The following is a 16,774-nucleotide window of genomic DNA, read 5'->3' as shown; positions in this document are numbered from 1 at the left end:
ATCCATCCACCCACCCCTCCACCTATTCCTCCATCCATTCATCCACCCATCCATCCACTCATCCATTTATCCATCCATTCAACCATCCATCCATCCATCCATCCATCCATCCATCCATCCATCCACTCACCCACCCACCTGCCAATTCATCCATTCACCCATTCACCTACACAGCCACCCACCTGTCCATCCATCCATTCATCCATACACCCATTTGTCCATCTATCTATCCATCCATCCACTCATCCATCTGTCAACATCTATCTAACACAGATTTATCAAGAGAGTTTTGTCTGCCATATGCACTGATGCTCAGGATAACGTGTGAGTGTTCATCTGCTAGCTTTGGGTTTGCTGCATAGCAGGGAAGATGTCATCAGACAATCAACCAATAGCCTTTTCTTGACTCCCAGTGGGATTCATGCACGGAGGCATGGGCATCCTGACCTAGTGGGGAGAGTCAAGGAACACTTACTCAAAGGGGAGATGTTCTGGCTGAGACTTAAAGGATACTCAGTCAGCTGAATGGATAAAAGTCCGGAGAAAGGGACCACTTGAGCAATGTGGAAATGGCGTCCACAGACTTCCACTCAGAGAGCTTGTCGCACAGGAGTACTCTGACTCTAGGAGGGTACTTGGGACCTCTGGATGGACTCCTAAGATTGTTCCCCCCCTCATAACACTGCTATGAACAACACAAACATAGGAGAGGTGGAATCGATCTTGCTAAAGTGGTCCTAGAGTCTAGGAGCCCTCTGAGGTCATTTGTGTCGGGCTAGGCTGATCCTGAAAGCTGATACAGGTAAGGCCCTGTGCCCTGGGTAGCCATTTCCAGCTCCCACAATGGCCCAGAAAGGCAAGTGGCAGCTAGCTGTGATGAGTCTAGAAAACCATTGCCTATCTTGTTGAAACAGAGGGCATCATGAAAACCTCCTAAGTCACTGGCATGGTTAGGAAGAACACACCCAAGGAATGTATCAAAAGAGGAATAGGGGGTGCCCCCAAAGACTCAGTGGTTTGTTGGGGACTCACCTTGAGGGTGGCATAGGAATTGTGTGTTTAACAGCTAGAACTTAGCAAACCAAAACCATCGACTACGCTCCATATAACATATCCTCCCTTTTATCTGGAGGGAATGCATTGTTTGACATCATGAATCTTAGGTCATCTCATTCCCAGGAGGAGGGAAGAACAGAAAGAATAAAACGTTTTGATGTATTCCTCAGGACTCACTGACTGACTGACTGACTGACTGACTCACTCACTCTCTCTCTCTCTCTCTCTCTCTCTCTCTCTCGTGTGTGTGTGTGTGTGTGTGTGTGTGTGTGTGTGTGTGTGTGTGTACCACGCCTGTATCTTAGCAGTTTACAGCAATGGTTACTTAGTAACATTTCTAAGGGACAATGGACATTGGGATGACAGTGGCCCAACAGGGAAAGGAAGGCTGTGATTTGATGCTTCCACTGTTACACAGTAGGAAGACAGGGTAAGCTTGAATATAAATAACCGATCTGCGTCCACAGGGTTTAACCATGGATGAGCCTTTAGTCATTAGCTGTTATTATTATTGTGAGCCCAAGAAAAGAACAGAATAGGGGTATGAGTTAATCTTTCACCAAGTAGAAAGCTGGAAAACAAGAGTTCCTAAGGTGCGACATGTATGACAAACACCACAGTTGAGGAGACTCAAGAGTCTTTGTGGAAAACACCTTTGACTTGATTTCTATGTTTCATTCCTTGGTTTGCAAAATAACATTAAATGAAAGTCTGGTAGGGACAAGGAGATGACCTCAACTCAGGCCAGTAAATGGCAACTGACTTAGGAGTTCATCCTTTAAGAGTAAAATAAAGGAGCCTACTGTAGAGCCTGTGCCCTAGGTAGCGTTTGTCCCCATAAACTGGCTATAGATCTATAGATTGACACCATGGTGGCAGATCTACACATCTTGATGGTTCAGATGCCAGCTCTGTCAGGCTCTGAAGGACAAAGAGCAGGCTCCTACCTGGATTACATGGACAGCTCAAGTTCCCAGATAGATAGAATTCTATGGCTCCGACTAACAGGATGCATTGTGGAGGCTGAACAACGAATTTAAATTTCAATGTCTATACACCCGCTCCAGAATTGTTTTTGTGGTACAATCTACTAAAGCTGACCTCACAGCTTCACAGGAAGGTTGGTCCCCAGCCGAAATGTGCAGGTACACTCCCTCAAAGGCATGCTCAAGAGTTTTTAATAGCAGCACAATTTGTAATCACTAAAAACTGGAAACGAGCCAAGTCCTTCTCAGAAGAAAGGGCAGCGAGGAGGTCCAGAAAATGGAATCCTGTATATCTGATTCTGCAGGTGCATCTTATAATCTGGAGGCATGTCAGGAACACACTGAGAAAAGCTAGACGAAAAAACCCCATGTATTCCATTTATGTTTTACACTAAACAAGACACTATCTGGTAGTCTTAGATGTCAGGATTGGTTACTCCTGGAAGATGTGGTGCTCATGCCTGGAAGGGGACACGAGGAGGCATTTTTGGGGGAGATAGTTACGTCTTATTTCATGATCTAGGTAATAATTGCTTTGTATTCTATCTCTAAAACCCCATTGCGTTGTATTCTTCTGATTACATAATTTGTATCTATGCGTTATATTTTGTTGACTAATTTTTAAAATATGAACTTCGCCATTCCACATTATTAAACATTATCCGTCACTGAACTTCCTCATGTGCCAAAGCCATAGGACATGGTAGTTGGGGAATTAGCAATAGGATACACATAGAATGACCCAGTGACCCAGTGACCCAGTGACCCAGTGACCCAGTGCCTTTCTCATAGAGGACAATCCTTAGTCCTGGTAAGGAAACAGCAAATGAGGTGAACATACATGAAGAGGATAGAGGAACTCTGGGCAAAATGGAAAGACATCCAGTGGATTCCTTTCTATTCTCAGGAGTGGATAAGAAGTTACTCTTCAAAGAGTCACGTGGTTTTACTATTATCAGGTCGGAGGCTACACTGCTCGAGTAGGAGTTACACAGCACAGTGAGAACAAAGGGGTCCTAGACCTAGAGATGGAGAGCTAGTGGTCCAGATGGAAGCAGAGCTTTGGGGACAGGAGCAGGGACCTCAGCCAAACAGGAGTGCAGTGGAGGTGAGGTTTTTAGGTTTGCCGACATTTGCTGTTAACACATCTCTTGACTATGTATAAGCTTATATTTAATAGAGTAACATACATGAAGACATAAATGCAAAAATTATACATACATATATTAGATACTTTTTGTTCCTTATACACATATGTACATATACACGCCTATGTGTATATGCTAAGATTTAATTTGCTTTAGATTTACTTTATATTATGTATGACTATTTGCCATGTGCTATAAATTTGGCACCCTACCAGCCTGCCTTACGGTGACTTCCTACCGACATGTGCAGTGCATTTCTCCTGTCCCTACAAGTTGTGTAGCAATGCCTAACTGTTTAAAAGGTCCCTCTGGACATCATCATCCTCTCTCTCTCTCTCTCTCTCTCTCTCTCTCTCTCTGTCATTCTCTCTGTCTCCTGGTTTCTCTGTCTATCTCTGTCTGTCTCTGTCTGCCCCCCCTTCACTATATTACCAAGGGAGTATATGTACCCACATTTCCTCTAGTAGGCTCCCCATTAAGATGCCCCAGAACTCCAGAATGGCTTTGGAGAATATCATTGAAAGGCAGGAAGACAAAGAGTACCAGAGGTTCACTGTGAATCTGTGTTAACAGATAGTGTCCCCCCCAACTCGCGCAATGCATGGGCTACCAGCTACATACGCCAGCAGCACCAGGAACTACTAGAACGTTCTTCTGGGACCTTAGACCAGATCTGTAGACCTTAAGCCTCAAAGATGGGACCCGTGATTCTCCCCTGAAGTGTCACAGATTTATGCATGCTTTAAAAGCTGAAAGTGAAGCCTTTGATGGCAGTCCTGGCTGCCAGGAGTGTAGATATTATTTTAAAATATATGTATTTCAATCAGGTTTCTGTGATGAACATGTATTACTAACAAGGAGGGAAAAAATTAAAAAAAAAAAAAGCAAAGTCGGACTTGTTCCATGTCATGTTAGGAGCGCTTTACCCATGCAAATAGCAAAATAAAAGCAGCACTTACGAGGAATTTCAAGTTGTCAAATAAATGAACTAAAATTTGAGCAACGCAGAACACGCGAATTGTGTCAACTAATGCCTCGCCAAACACCGTCATTCAAAAGAGAAATTACTAAGAAGAAATGTACTTAGAATTTGAGGCTAGAAGGCCAACACTGAGCACAGCTGTTCTGTGTTGTGTTTCCGATTTGGCAGAAAAGGTATTTCAAAATTATTATAGGGAAGGAATAAAGAAAACCACGAGGTACAGACTGTGCCAGGGCTTGTGAGAACCCAGAGAGACACAGAGAAGCGATGTGGGGGGCACTCAAGTATTCCCCTAAACTTGCTGCTGGTTTGTCATATATCCATTAAGTGAACATGAACTCCAGCCAACCTGAGCTGCTACTGCTCGGTGACACACACCATATATATGGATCTGGGGATGACGGGAGCCACCGACGGCTCCACAGAGCGATCCTTTAGGATAGGTGAAGTAGATGCTTTGGTCTCATTCCGCCAACCCACAGCCAAGTACTGGGTCTATTTGAACACCTCTGAAGGCAGCCCATGGAGCCATGATGTTACCAACCAATACAAAACTCAGTGTGTCCTCTCTCCCACAATCTACTGACCCATCCATGCCATCTGACGTCTTCTCTCCAGTCCCCACCTCTCCCTTTCAAGGATCCCTGTGGAGCCCACCTGGTCAATGTCTCATCCTCTATCATCATCTCCTTGGGTTTCTGTTTTCATCCTTTAGGGGCTACCCCAGGCAACCAATCATAGTAATCATCCTAATATGCCAGTCTGATCCTATGGGCTCATAATTTACCCTCAGTCACCTATGGAATAAAGTCCAGACTCTGACATCAGTTTTATAACTTCGGCTCCTAGCTCTTGGTTATCTCTCGAATGCTTTCACTGACAGGTTCTTCTCCACTCCACAGCCATATCAAGTTGGCCTCAGCTCTCTATTTTTTTTTTTTTTTTTGGTTCTTTTTTTCGGAGCTGGGGACCGAACCCAGGGCCTTGTGCTTCCTAGGCAAGCGCTCTACCACTGAGCTAAATCCCCAACCCCAGGCCTCAGCTCTCTAGATGAAAGCCCTATTTTTTGCCAAGGCCGACCACGTGCCTACCACCACCTTGGGAACCTTTCACCCATCCTAGCTTTACCTACCATAACGAATCATTCAGGAAACTTCTCTTGAGTTACTTCTGACAGCCTGACTCCTCAAGTTCCCTCCCTCCCTCTCAAGTCTGACTGGGGACACATCTGTCTCGCCTCTGGAATGGAGTCTCCTTGAGGGAGAATTGTCACCCTGACCATTGGACTGCCTTGCACACAGCAGTTGCTCCACATGTATTTCTGGCTGGAGGAGGAGGATGTCTATGTTTTCAGCCTAAGGAGAATGTTTGGATTTGCGTGAGGTAGAACTTGAAGCCCTCATCTAAGCTACCTGATACAAGAAACATTAGTGTGCTCAATGAGGTCTCCATGGATGGGAACATGGAGTCTTACACGAGAGGGATTTTGGGTTTCTTCCATTACTGCTTATAGAGGTGGACTACACCCAGGTACCAAGAATCGTCCTTTCCAGTGACCTCCAACTCACACCATGCCTCTCCCTCTTTGAAATCCAGAGCCAAGAAATAAAGGGGGAGTTCACTCAGCCCCTTTCCTCTTCCTAGGAACTTCTACATCCTGTTTCTGCCCCCCATCCAGCTGCCACTACCCTCCTCAAAGATGGGATTAGAGAGGGACTGTTGATCTCTACTCGGCTCCAGGCCTCACTTCTTCGCTCCCACCCCCCACCCCAAGACAGCTGAGTCCTCACTATAGAGCAAACATGGACAGTTGATATTTTCTTAACCATTTAGTCCTCATGGTTCCCTTTGAGAGAGCAGGGCTGTCTGCAGAGACATTAATAAAACAAGGGAATGGCTTTCATCACCGGGCACGGAGAGCCCTTCTGAGTGTCTGAATGCTTGGCCCATTTGCTAAACTGAGGCATGACCTCTGGCCATGCCAATATGTACACCGAAGACACAGTTATGAGGTTACTATCCTTTCTTCTCACCTTTCTGAGAGATTAACTCTTCTTTCCTCGTCTTCCAGGGATAATGGAGTCAACAGGCACAGACTGTTTCTGTTTCCCAGGATGGTGCTACCCAAGGCCTCTCAGCCTTTTGAGTTGTGGAATCCTAGATGAGGCCTACAAGTCTGACCACCTGGGTTCAGGAGACCACTAGGGTAGTGCGTGGGTTGGCACATGAAGGGAGAACAGCATGGGAGGGCAGACCCTGCCCCTGCCCACCACCCGGTGGGTTGGTAAAGTAAGGAATCCTGAACTCTGCTTCCTGTTTGTTTCAGCCTTTGTTTGTCCACTTCCACACCTCCTTAGCCATTCCCTGTCATTACGAAATCCTTCCGGAGTCCCATTCCGTTGCAGGTGGTGACATGAAAGATTTGGCTTCTACTTACAAGAGCTCAGCTGATTCCATAAGCAGATCCTGTCTCACAATGAGTTTCTGAGGCTCCGTTTCTTCCACTGTATATTAAGAACGTAATACTGACTTCTTATGTATGGAGTAAGAAATCACATCAGTGTGCTATGCACGCAAAGCCCAATGGGAATCTCAGAACACCCGTTTTACTGTGAGTAGATCACTATTGGGAAGTTAAGAGCCCCAGCTTTGGATCTTGTGCCCCCTCCCCTCTTTAACTGAGTTATCTTGGGTAAGTTACTTAGTCTCTTCTATTTATAGTGTCCTCATCTGAGAAATGGGTATAATGTTGTTCACAGTGTTACCATGGGAACAAAGGAGAAAGCTGTGCTTGGCCTCACATCTGACCCCTGCTAGCCATGGCAGATTGCAGTCAAGTAAGAAAATTGCTTGGCACCTCCACATCTAGGGTGATGACTCAAGTTCTAAATGTTCAGAAATAACTAAATATAAATGTAGTCTGAGACCAAATGTGCATAGGAGCAGAGCCCGGGGAATGTTGCTAATTGAGAAGTGGAAGGGCGAGAGACTCAGGGTTAAAATACCTCTTTTCCCTCAGGCTCAGGCGCCTTTATTGGCTGGGTGTATATCATGGAGGTCATTTCTGCATGTATATGTGTTTGGCAGGGAATCAAAATAACTCAATTATGTTTTATCATTAATTAAGCTTTGCAGGAGAAGGGCAACACATGTTAATGGTGGGCATAGCTTTTATTAGACTTCAAAAATAAATTAGAATTGATTCTGTAGAGTTGTGTAAGTTTTGAGTATTAAATATAAATATACTAAATATGAATGCATTTCGAATTCTAGCCCCCTCCCAATATACCACAGAGAGCCCATCAAAAGAATAAAATCTATCGCAGTCTGGTAAGAGTACAGTTATGACCCAACATAATGGCTGACTGCCAATCAATTTAGCTAGTGGCCTCATTGCCACTGTAGAAAATTAAAATTTGTGGAAAATATTCCGACTGATCATATAATGGTCTGCTAATTCCATTCTAGCAACAAACCTGGCTCTGATCACTTTAATTAATCAGCACCTACTCAAAGCTCACCTACTGAACCATAGCTATGACAAAAGATATCCAGGGGCCTACTGAGGCCTAGGTGGGCTGCCTGGATACCACATATGATAGGTAGTAGCTTAGTAGGATTGTGAGGAAAGAACAGAAGGAATTACACAGCTGCTCAACATGTCATCACTAAGACAAATGAGCTCAAGTGAGAATCACACAAGGGCACCATGTTGGAAAAAAGCTACGGACCACACTCCATCCACTCCACAGCAAGGGCCACACAAGAGCAGAATTTTACTCTGGAAGCCACATTTTAAAGAAGTGCAAAGAAGTACATCACGCGCGCGCGCGCACACACACACACACACACGCGCGCCTAACGAGGGGAGTTATGTATCCAGGCAGGGAGGTAGGGAGGCAGGCAGTCAGGACACAGTAGTTCAGGGGTTAAGAATTCTTGCTGTTCTTGACCTGGGTTCATTTCTTAGCACCCACACTGGATGGCTCACAACTGCATGTAACTGCAGCTCCAGGGGATTTGATTACCTCTTCTGGTCTCTGCCAGCACTTGTACCCATCTGCACAAACACATATGATTTAAATTAAATTAATCTCCCCGAACCTCATTTCCTCATGTACTAGCAGAATCCCCAGTGATGGCTGGCCACCTACAATCTTGGTCGGTACAGGCATAGAATAGTCTGTGATGTCATGTTCCAACAGATTGTAGAGCCCTAAATGTAGAAACAGGAAGTGAGGATGAAGGGAACGTGTCTAAGCGGAGGGAAGAATCCTAAGACATGCAAATGGAGAGGCATATGTATAAGCCGAATGAAGAGATGATCCCCGATGTTCATTTCAAGGAGAATTTTTGAGCAGCGAGCCTCTGGGCATCTTAGAGTCCCTGATTTCTAGTTCCTCACTATTTTCCAGCTGGTGGGGCATTGGAGCCATTGAATAGAACTACTCATTGCCTAATGAGGGGAGTTATATATGCAGGCAGGGAGGCAGGGAGGCAGGCGGGCAGGTAGATAGACAGACAGACAGACAGATATAGGTAGGTAGATACACAGACAGATAGAAAATAAATATATAGATGATGGATAGATAATGGGTGAATAGATAGATAGATAGATAGATAGATAGATAGATAGATAGATAGACAGACAGACAGATAGATAGATATAGGTAGGTAGATACACAGACAGAAAATAAATATATAGATGATGGATAGATAATAAACAAATAATGGGCAAATAGATAGATATAGATAGGTATAGATATAGATATAGAGATATATAGATGATAGATGAAATGGATTGATAGGTCTATAGATGACAGACAGATAGATGATGGACAAACAGATGAACAGATAGTTGTAAATTTCTGGAGTGTTGTCTGGGATAAAGTGTGTGAGACAAGAGCTTTAAAGGGCAGAGGATGGATGGGGTTAGATACAATGAATCAGACACTAGGACTGAAGGAGTCATTTTAAGAAGAGTAAAGAGCATGGGACTGGGAATTCAGACTTAATTTGTGGTCCAGCCCCCGAGGATGCAGCTTAGCATCCATGGGTCCTCACAGAAAGGCAAAGTCCTAGGAACTGATGCTTGGCGGAAGCCAATCTTAGTCCAGGTGCCTACATACTCCCAGCTCCTCTGTGCGTGTATTAGGTGAGCACACCAAGGGGACAGTGGGTCCCTGGATGTGGGGAACGCTTGGACCAACCTCTGTGGGACTGTGGTAAATTCCACTCATGTATGACTCCCAGTCAGGACGCAGTCAAAGCAGAGCCCTGCTGAAGCAGTTCCCATGCTTTGGTCTAATGATCTATGCTGATCCCCTGTATGAAGAACTCATGGCTCAGAGACATATTTTTTTTCTGGCCTGGGTTACAAATGTCCTTCCCAATGTCCATTCCGCTAATTTATGGGGGTGTAAAAAAGGATTTTCAGTAAAATGTACTCCCATTGGCTTTGATGGAGAGGGTCCGCGATGAAAGTGGAATTCCTAATAAGCATTTCATAAATGACTTGTCTTTCAAACTCAATATAAAACAGAATAAAACACAGCTCGCCAAGACAGCCATGCCTCTGTGCAGATTTAAAGTCCCCTGCTCTCAATCAGCTGGGCCTAAGAACTCAAAAACCTCTAAAGATGTAATAAAATATTTATCAGCAGAAGTTGGTGAAATTGAGAAATTATTTATGGTGCAAATTTGGAAAGACACAGTCACACTTTGGGATGGAAGGGTAGAAGGCACATGTTGAGAATACTATGTTTCTCTGGGGAAACACACACACACACACACACACACACACACACACACACACACACACACACACCAGCTCCTTCCTTCTGTGGAGGATTTAATGGTTAGGAAGGCAGGGGTTGGAGGAAGTGTGCTCAGGACTACTGGGTGTTTTCCTCTTTCTTCAGAAATAAGACATTTTCTAAGGTAGACTTCACAGGGAAGAGGCAGAAATAAGGAGGGAAAACTCATTTCCTAATGGCCTGGCATGTTTCTAGTTGTCTTCCCAAAACATGTGGGTTCATTCCACCCATATGCTTCCAGCCAGTTGGCTCAACAAACGAGTGGAATAGACAGCCAGAGCTATCCAATATATTACTCAGGATGGGAAAGGGTTTTCTGGATCGCCCATGTTATAGCAATCTGGCAACTCATAATGATTTGGTGGGTGGTCAAATTATGCATTAGCCAAGACTTTGTCTATAGTTTCAGTGATTCCTATGAAACCGTCCTGTGGGTAGACAGTTCTATAGAGCATACAATCAAATGAGAACACCCTCTACCTAAGGCCCGCTAGCCTCCACACTTTTGATGTTTGTATCCCTCAGTAGAAGTAAGAGATTTTCAGGAGACTGGTGCACACTCTAGTTTTCAGAGGGAAGATCTAAGCTGTGTTCTCCACAGCCCTCACTGTCACTAGTTCTCTATACTAGAGTAAAAAATCCACTACCTAGGTTATAACAGGAGCAACTGCTGGCACGATCACTTAGAAAGTCCCCTTCACACTGGTTGTCCTGATGTACGTATAAGCAAAGCCTTTTCGTCAGAAACTGTCCAGATTGGGACAATAAATATGATATTGTCATATTATAGTTCTCTTTAGTACTGCCAATCATCCATCCGTCTCTTTCTAGGCAATTTCCCCAAGCCTCTTTGCTGTCAATCAGAAAGTAGCCAGGGCCAGCCTGGGCTATGGGTGAATGAGTGAATGAATGAATGAGAATGAAGCTACCGAGAAATATTCTTCTTTGCCTCTTACCTTAACTGTATCAGAGGCAATTTCATTTTCCAGTAGAGGACTCCTCTTGGTGCAGTATGTGTGTCCATGTACAGATTCTCAACCTAGGTCCTCTATAAGGCAGCTGCCTTTCCAGTCCTAATGGGATACCAACATCACAATGCACAAGTCTCCCAAACTTCCAGATGTTTCTTGCAAAGTAACTACCTGGTGAAAACTCTGTCTGTGCTTCGCTTTCCCCTGAAGGAAGTTACTTTCCTGATTATGCTTGCTTGCTTTTAATTCATTCATCCCATTCTTCCCCTTATATCTTTCATCTCAGCGCCATCAGTCCTACCTGTGCCCGTCAGCTTTTTCTCTGCAGAGACTTGGGAGAATACAAAGGGTCTTCCATGATTGCTGGGTATGCATGGGACTCTGGTGGTTAGAATAGACTTGGCAAGTGGAAAGTGCCATTATTAGGAGGTGTGGTTGTTAGAGGAAGTGTGTCCCTGTGAAGGCTGGCCTTGAGGACTCCGAGTCTCAAGTTCTACTCAGTGTAGAAGAGACATAGTAGTCTCTCCTGGCTGCAGTTTGATCAAGATGCAGAACTCTCAGCTCCTTCTCTAGCACCATGTCTGCCTGGATACTGCCATGATGATAATAGACAGAATCTCTGAAATGGAAGCCAGACCCAGTTAAATGTTGTCCCTTAGAAGAGTTGCCTTGGTCATGGTGTTTATTCATAGCAATGAAACCCTAAGACTGGGATCAAGAGGACGCTGTCTTCCAAATCTCTCTAGATCACTACACCTCTTACTTTAGTATTACATGGCAGACTCCAGTTTAGGCTGTTGCCACTGAAAGAAGAGATTCAGTGGTGTGGTGGTTTGAATGGGAAGGTTTAGATGGTGCCCTCTTGCTGGGTTAGTGTGTCACCAGTGTTGGGGTTTAAGATAAGTCTCCAGCCACGTCTTCACACTTCCTGCCTCCTGTCCCGTTTCTCACCATGATCCTCTGCCATGCTGGCCTCTTGTCACCCAAGAAATGTGAGCCCAACTAAACTCTTTTATAAGTTGCTTCGGGTCATGGTGTTTTTAATCACGTCAACAGGGAAGTAACAAAATCAAGTGGCTATTAAGAAATAGCCTTGTCTCGTTTTGGAGACCCCAAGAGTTAGCCCCAAGACTAGTCTTCTGTTGTGGCCATGCCATTCTGAAGGCAATGAGGTTATTTCTAGGGAGTTAACAGTACTCTCCATATGTGGCAAGATCATAATCCCATGGAAGAAAAGTTGGGAGGTGGTGGGCAACACAGTCTCAGGAGCATCCCCCACACAAGGGAGGGTGAGGAGCTGTGTTCTCCAGCACTCCTTGTTTGCCTTGTGTTCTGCTCCATGTGTGAATGCAAAGTCTTCTAGCTTCGGAGGAGATCCTTTGGCCAGCAAGATGCCCCAGAGCAGCGATGCATGTGGTGTCTACCATAAAGGGAAGCTCCCTGGGAAAACTCAGGATACCGAAGAATTCTGTGCCTTCACAGGCCTGATATAAATACTCTGTCTCACAGGTTTTCCTGGTCTTTTCTCATTCTCTGTTCTCATCTCAGTTTCTGAATTAACCTGTTTGTGTGCTCAGCCTTAGAGGCCCAATGTGCTTGGCCTCTGTGAGTAAGTCTTCTTGTCTCCCAGGAGTGAAAGTCTCCGAAACTCAACCTAGTTTGCGTCAGCCAACATAGACTGAGAATTGGCTATTCATGCGGCACCGTGGGAGGACCTTGGGACTTAATAGCAATGGGAACAGACAGCATCCTTGATCGTATAGGATTAGAGAAGCATAAAAAATACTAGCACCGATTCGTGTTTTATCTGGCACTCTGCTAAGCCCTTTCCACTTATCACAGTGAGTTCTCATGACAAGAATTCCACAGAGATCATCTTCTCACACACCAAGTAGGGGAGTGGGGCTCAGAGATGATGTCATCAGTGTAGACACACGGCTTCCTGCCACCTTGGCTCTTATCTAATATGTGCAGGGGCTGCTCGCTCAAACCTGAGCCACCTACTATGGGTCAGGACACTCTTTCTGATGGGCATCATGATAGGTGACTTTAGTTGTCAGCTTGACACTTGTAAGAAGAGAGTAGCTCAATGGAAGGATTATCTTCATCTGTGGGATAACTTCTCAATTGCTAGTCCATGTTGGAGGGCTCAGTCCACTGTGGGGGGTGACATCCCTAGGCAGGGTGGATTGGGAGATACACACACACACACACACACACACACACACACACACACACACACACGTGTGCACGATAGATCAATAGATGGATGGATAGATAGATAGATAGATAGATAGATAGATAGATAGATAGATAGATAATAGCTGAGTAAACCAGAGGAAGGGCAACAGCAAGCAGTGCTCCTATGGTGGTTTCTGTTTCAAATGCCTGTCCTGACTTCCTTCAATGATGGGCTGAGGCATGGTAGTATAAGCCAAGTGAATCCCTCCCTCCCCAAGTAGCTTTTAGCAAGAATGTTTTATCACAGCAATGGACATCAATCTAGAATAAGTTCTCTCTTTAAAACAGCATCATAATGAATTGTTTGGTATTGACACACATTGAAGGACAAGATGCATAGACAAGCACATCAATGGATATCTGATACGTCATAAAGGGATCTTACTAAGACACAAGTTCTGGGATAGAGCTGAGACGCACACAAGTGTCTGCTATAAATTCTATAAAGCTGGTTTCTGGTCTTCACCCAGGAGATTCTAAGGATAGGGCTCAAGAACATACACTTCTACAAGGTCCCAGAGGAGCTGACATTGTGGGTCACACCATCTCTAGGCAGAAGATGGTCTATGCCAGGAGACCTCACCCTGGTGTACACCAGTCTTCCCTGGGGTCTTTTAAATAACACCTATGCATAGTTCTTGCATAAAGGTTATGTGTTTTGGCCTGGAGGGTGGGACCCTGGTACCCATGTTAAGTGTGTCTGGGGATTCTGATGCATGGTTACAGGTGAAAACCTAGTTCCCCTTTGTGGTACTTAGAAAAAAACACATCTTACATCCTGCTACTGTGTAGATAGAGCTTGTGTGAAGACCACCCCCAATGCTTCATGTGTTCAGTGTAATTCTCATTACAAGGCACTAAGGATGTAGGAACCACCTGCCTATGGTGTTTGAGGAGGTGCCCTTTGTGTGTGATTAAAATTAGACACGGCCCCAAGGATAGAACCCCCATAATAAAATGCCAGTAGCAGTATTAGAAGAGGAAGATGTTGGGGAGACTCCCTAGCCAGAAGTCAGTAAAGTGCTTGCCTTGTGAGCACAGGGACACACACTTGATCCACACAACCTGTACATAGTTTTAAAATGGCAGCATGGTGGTACAATCCCAGTATTGAGGAGGCAGAGACAAGCAGATCCCTGGGGCTCAGCCTGGCCTCCTTGATGAGTTCCAGACTAATGGGAGACCATGTCTATAAAATTCAAAGTAGATGACATCTTGTGGAACAGCCTGGGGTTCTTCTCTGGACTCCACTAATACACATGTGCCCTGATCCATGTACAAATGTACAGCTACATACACAAGGATACGGATACAGAGACGCACAGAAACAAAGAGGCAGAGAGACTAGACGGATAAGTACATGTTGGGAGACCCTGCTATTAAGGTTGCGCTCCACTGTGTCCAGATACCTCCCAAGCTCAGTGCAAAGTAGAAGACTCTCTTTCTCAGTGGGGCTTCCTCTTCTCTGCCTGATCTTATCTGGAGAGCATGACCTCCACTTCTTCTAGCCCTGGAAAGTCACGTAGTCCATGGCCAAATGACAGGTTCACTTTCCTCTCTTCCGATAAAAACCTCCCCGGCAAGTAACTGGAATTCCTCTCCATGTAAACAAAGCGTTTCTAGCCTCTCTGTCATAGCCAATAAAATACACCCACTCTGAAACCCCTACCCATTCCCCAAGCTTCATATAGCTCTTGTTCACCCCCAAAATGAGAACATGCTGTTTCACTGAACACTGTCTAAAAGAACTGTAACACTGAAATCCTCAGAACGCCCTCCCCGCACTCTCCACCCCACCTCACACGCACATGCTCACAGCTGCCTGAACACCCTGAGTGAGGAAGGAGGCCATGGAGCCTCATACATCGTGCTGCCTATCTCTTTCCCATGACTCATCGTATGTCTTCAGAAGTCTGCTGACGAAGTTACTACCAGATGCCACCTCTGGATCCTCCACACCTATTACCATGAGTTAAATAAACCTCTTTTCTTTATAAAGCAGCCCGAATCCGCTCTTCTGTTAGGGTAATGAAAAAAGACCGACACTGATCTCAAAAGTCATTAAAGAGGTGGAGATGAGCCTCTCGACAGGGATCCTAGTGTGGGTTTGACAGTGCTTGGGGCTGTCCAGGGGGACAGGACTTGTCATAACTCACCTCTGTCCCTTCCAAGCTGCTCTGTTTTCTAGGAGTCATAGAAAATGATTGCTAAGAGAGATACAGCTTTGGCACAATGGCAGTTTAAAATAATACGTATATTGATCAGCAGAACATTTGGTTGCTGCTGTCTTTGATTTCCAGTAGAAATTTCTCCAGTGGTCTAAGACACCCTCACCTCATTCAGAAGTCCTCTCCTCTTAGTGGGTCTCTTTGTTCCCACTGCTGTCTCCCATTCTGATTTCACAAATTATTCTCTACAGGGAGGCCAGTGTCCCCTGACATGTATACACTGCCTGGAGAGAGCTTCCAGGGGTCAGTCATTTCAGGCTGTGCCCAAATCCCAATCCGTCAAAGTGCCTCCAAGTAGGTCACCTCCAAGATCTTCTAGGCTCTCTGACCATGCTCTCCCAGGTTTACTAGTTGTCTTAGTCAGGGTTTCTATTCCTGCACAAACATCACGACCAAGAAGCAAGTTGGGGAGGAAAGGGTTTATTCAGCTTACACTTCCACATTGCTGTTCATCACCAAAGGAAGTCAGGACAGGAACTCAAGCAGGTCAGGAAGCAGGAGCCGATGCAGAGGCCATGGATGGATGTTACTTACTGGCTTGCTCCCCCTGGCTTGCTCAGCTTACTCTCTTGTAGAACCTAAGACTACCAGCCCAGGGACAGCACCACCCACAATGGGCTGGGTCCTCCCACCCTTGATCACTAATTGAGAAAATGCTTTAAAGCTGGGTCTCATGGCGGCATTTCCCCAAGGGAGGCTCCTTTGTCTGTGATGACTCCAGCTTGTGTCAAGCTGACACACAAAACCAGCCAGGACACAGTACCCTAGGGTCCTGCTCCTCAGGAACATTTCATCCCTCTCCATCTCAGGCCCTTGAGCACATATCTCTCTACCGAGACAGCATGGACCACGTCTTCCCATGAATGTCCTGATCCTTCCACTCTCCCCTCAGATATCACGAACCTCTTAGCTGGTATCAGCCAGCTTTGTGACAATCTCCTCCCTCTGACTCTTTGGGGCTGAACCCTTTCTCCTTCCCTCCAGTCACTGTGGTGTTGTTTTGTGCAGACATTGTCATACGCTCTAATTTTCTTGTTATTTAGTTGCATATGTGTCCATTTCCCCACTAGACAACAAGTTGGATTGTTTGCTCGTAACGGGATTGCATTCACCCAGTCCTGATTGGACCAGAGCCTGTTTTCTATTTTTACCTGATGAGTAAATTACTAAAACAATAGCTCCTGGCACTGAGACTGCTCGTTCCAGTAAGCACCCGAACTCCAGGTTCAACAAGAAATAGAAACCGATTCGAATCTGAATCTCCACGTAGACATTTCTGTGAAGCCAGGAGGTACTACTGATGTGTGTCCCATAAAATTTCCTTGAGGCCACTCTTTTGAATGAGA

General features: G+C 45.2%; 1 protein-coding gene across 1 annotated transcript in view; it reads right to left on the bottom strand.

The window, feature by feature from the left end:
• Positions 1-16,774, bottom strand: part of Cdh13 (cadherin 13) — a 1,037,872-nt gene that overhangs the window by 545,284 nt on the left and 475,814 nt on the right. The window lies entirely within an intron of this gene.

The sequence above is a fragment of the Rattus norvegicus genome, chromosome 19, assembly GCF_036323735.1.
Source record: "Rattus norvegicus strain BN/NHsdMcwi chromosome 19, GRCr8, whole genome shotgun sequence".
In the NCBI taxonomy this organism is placed as follows: domain Eukaryota; kingdom Metazoa; phylum Chordata; class Mammalia; order Rodentia; family Muridae; genus Rattus; species Rattus norvegicus.
Note: the sequence above shows the minus strand (reverse complement) of the source record. Positions and strands in the feature narration are given on the sequence as shown.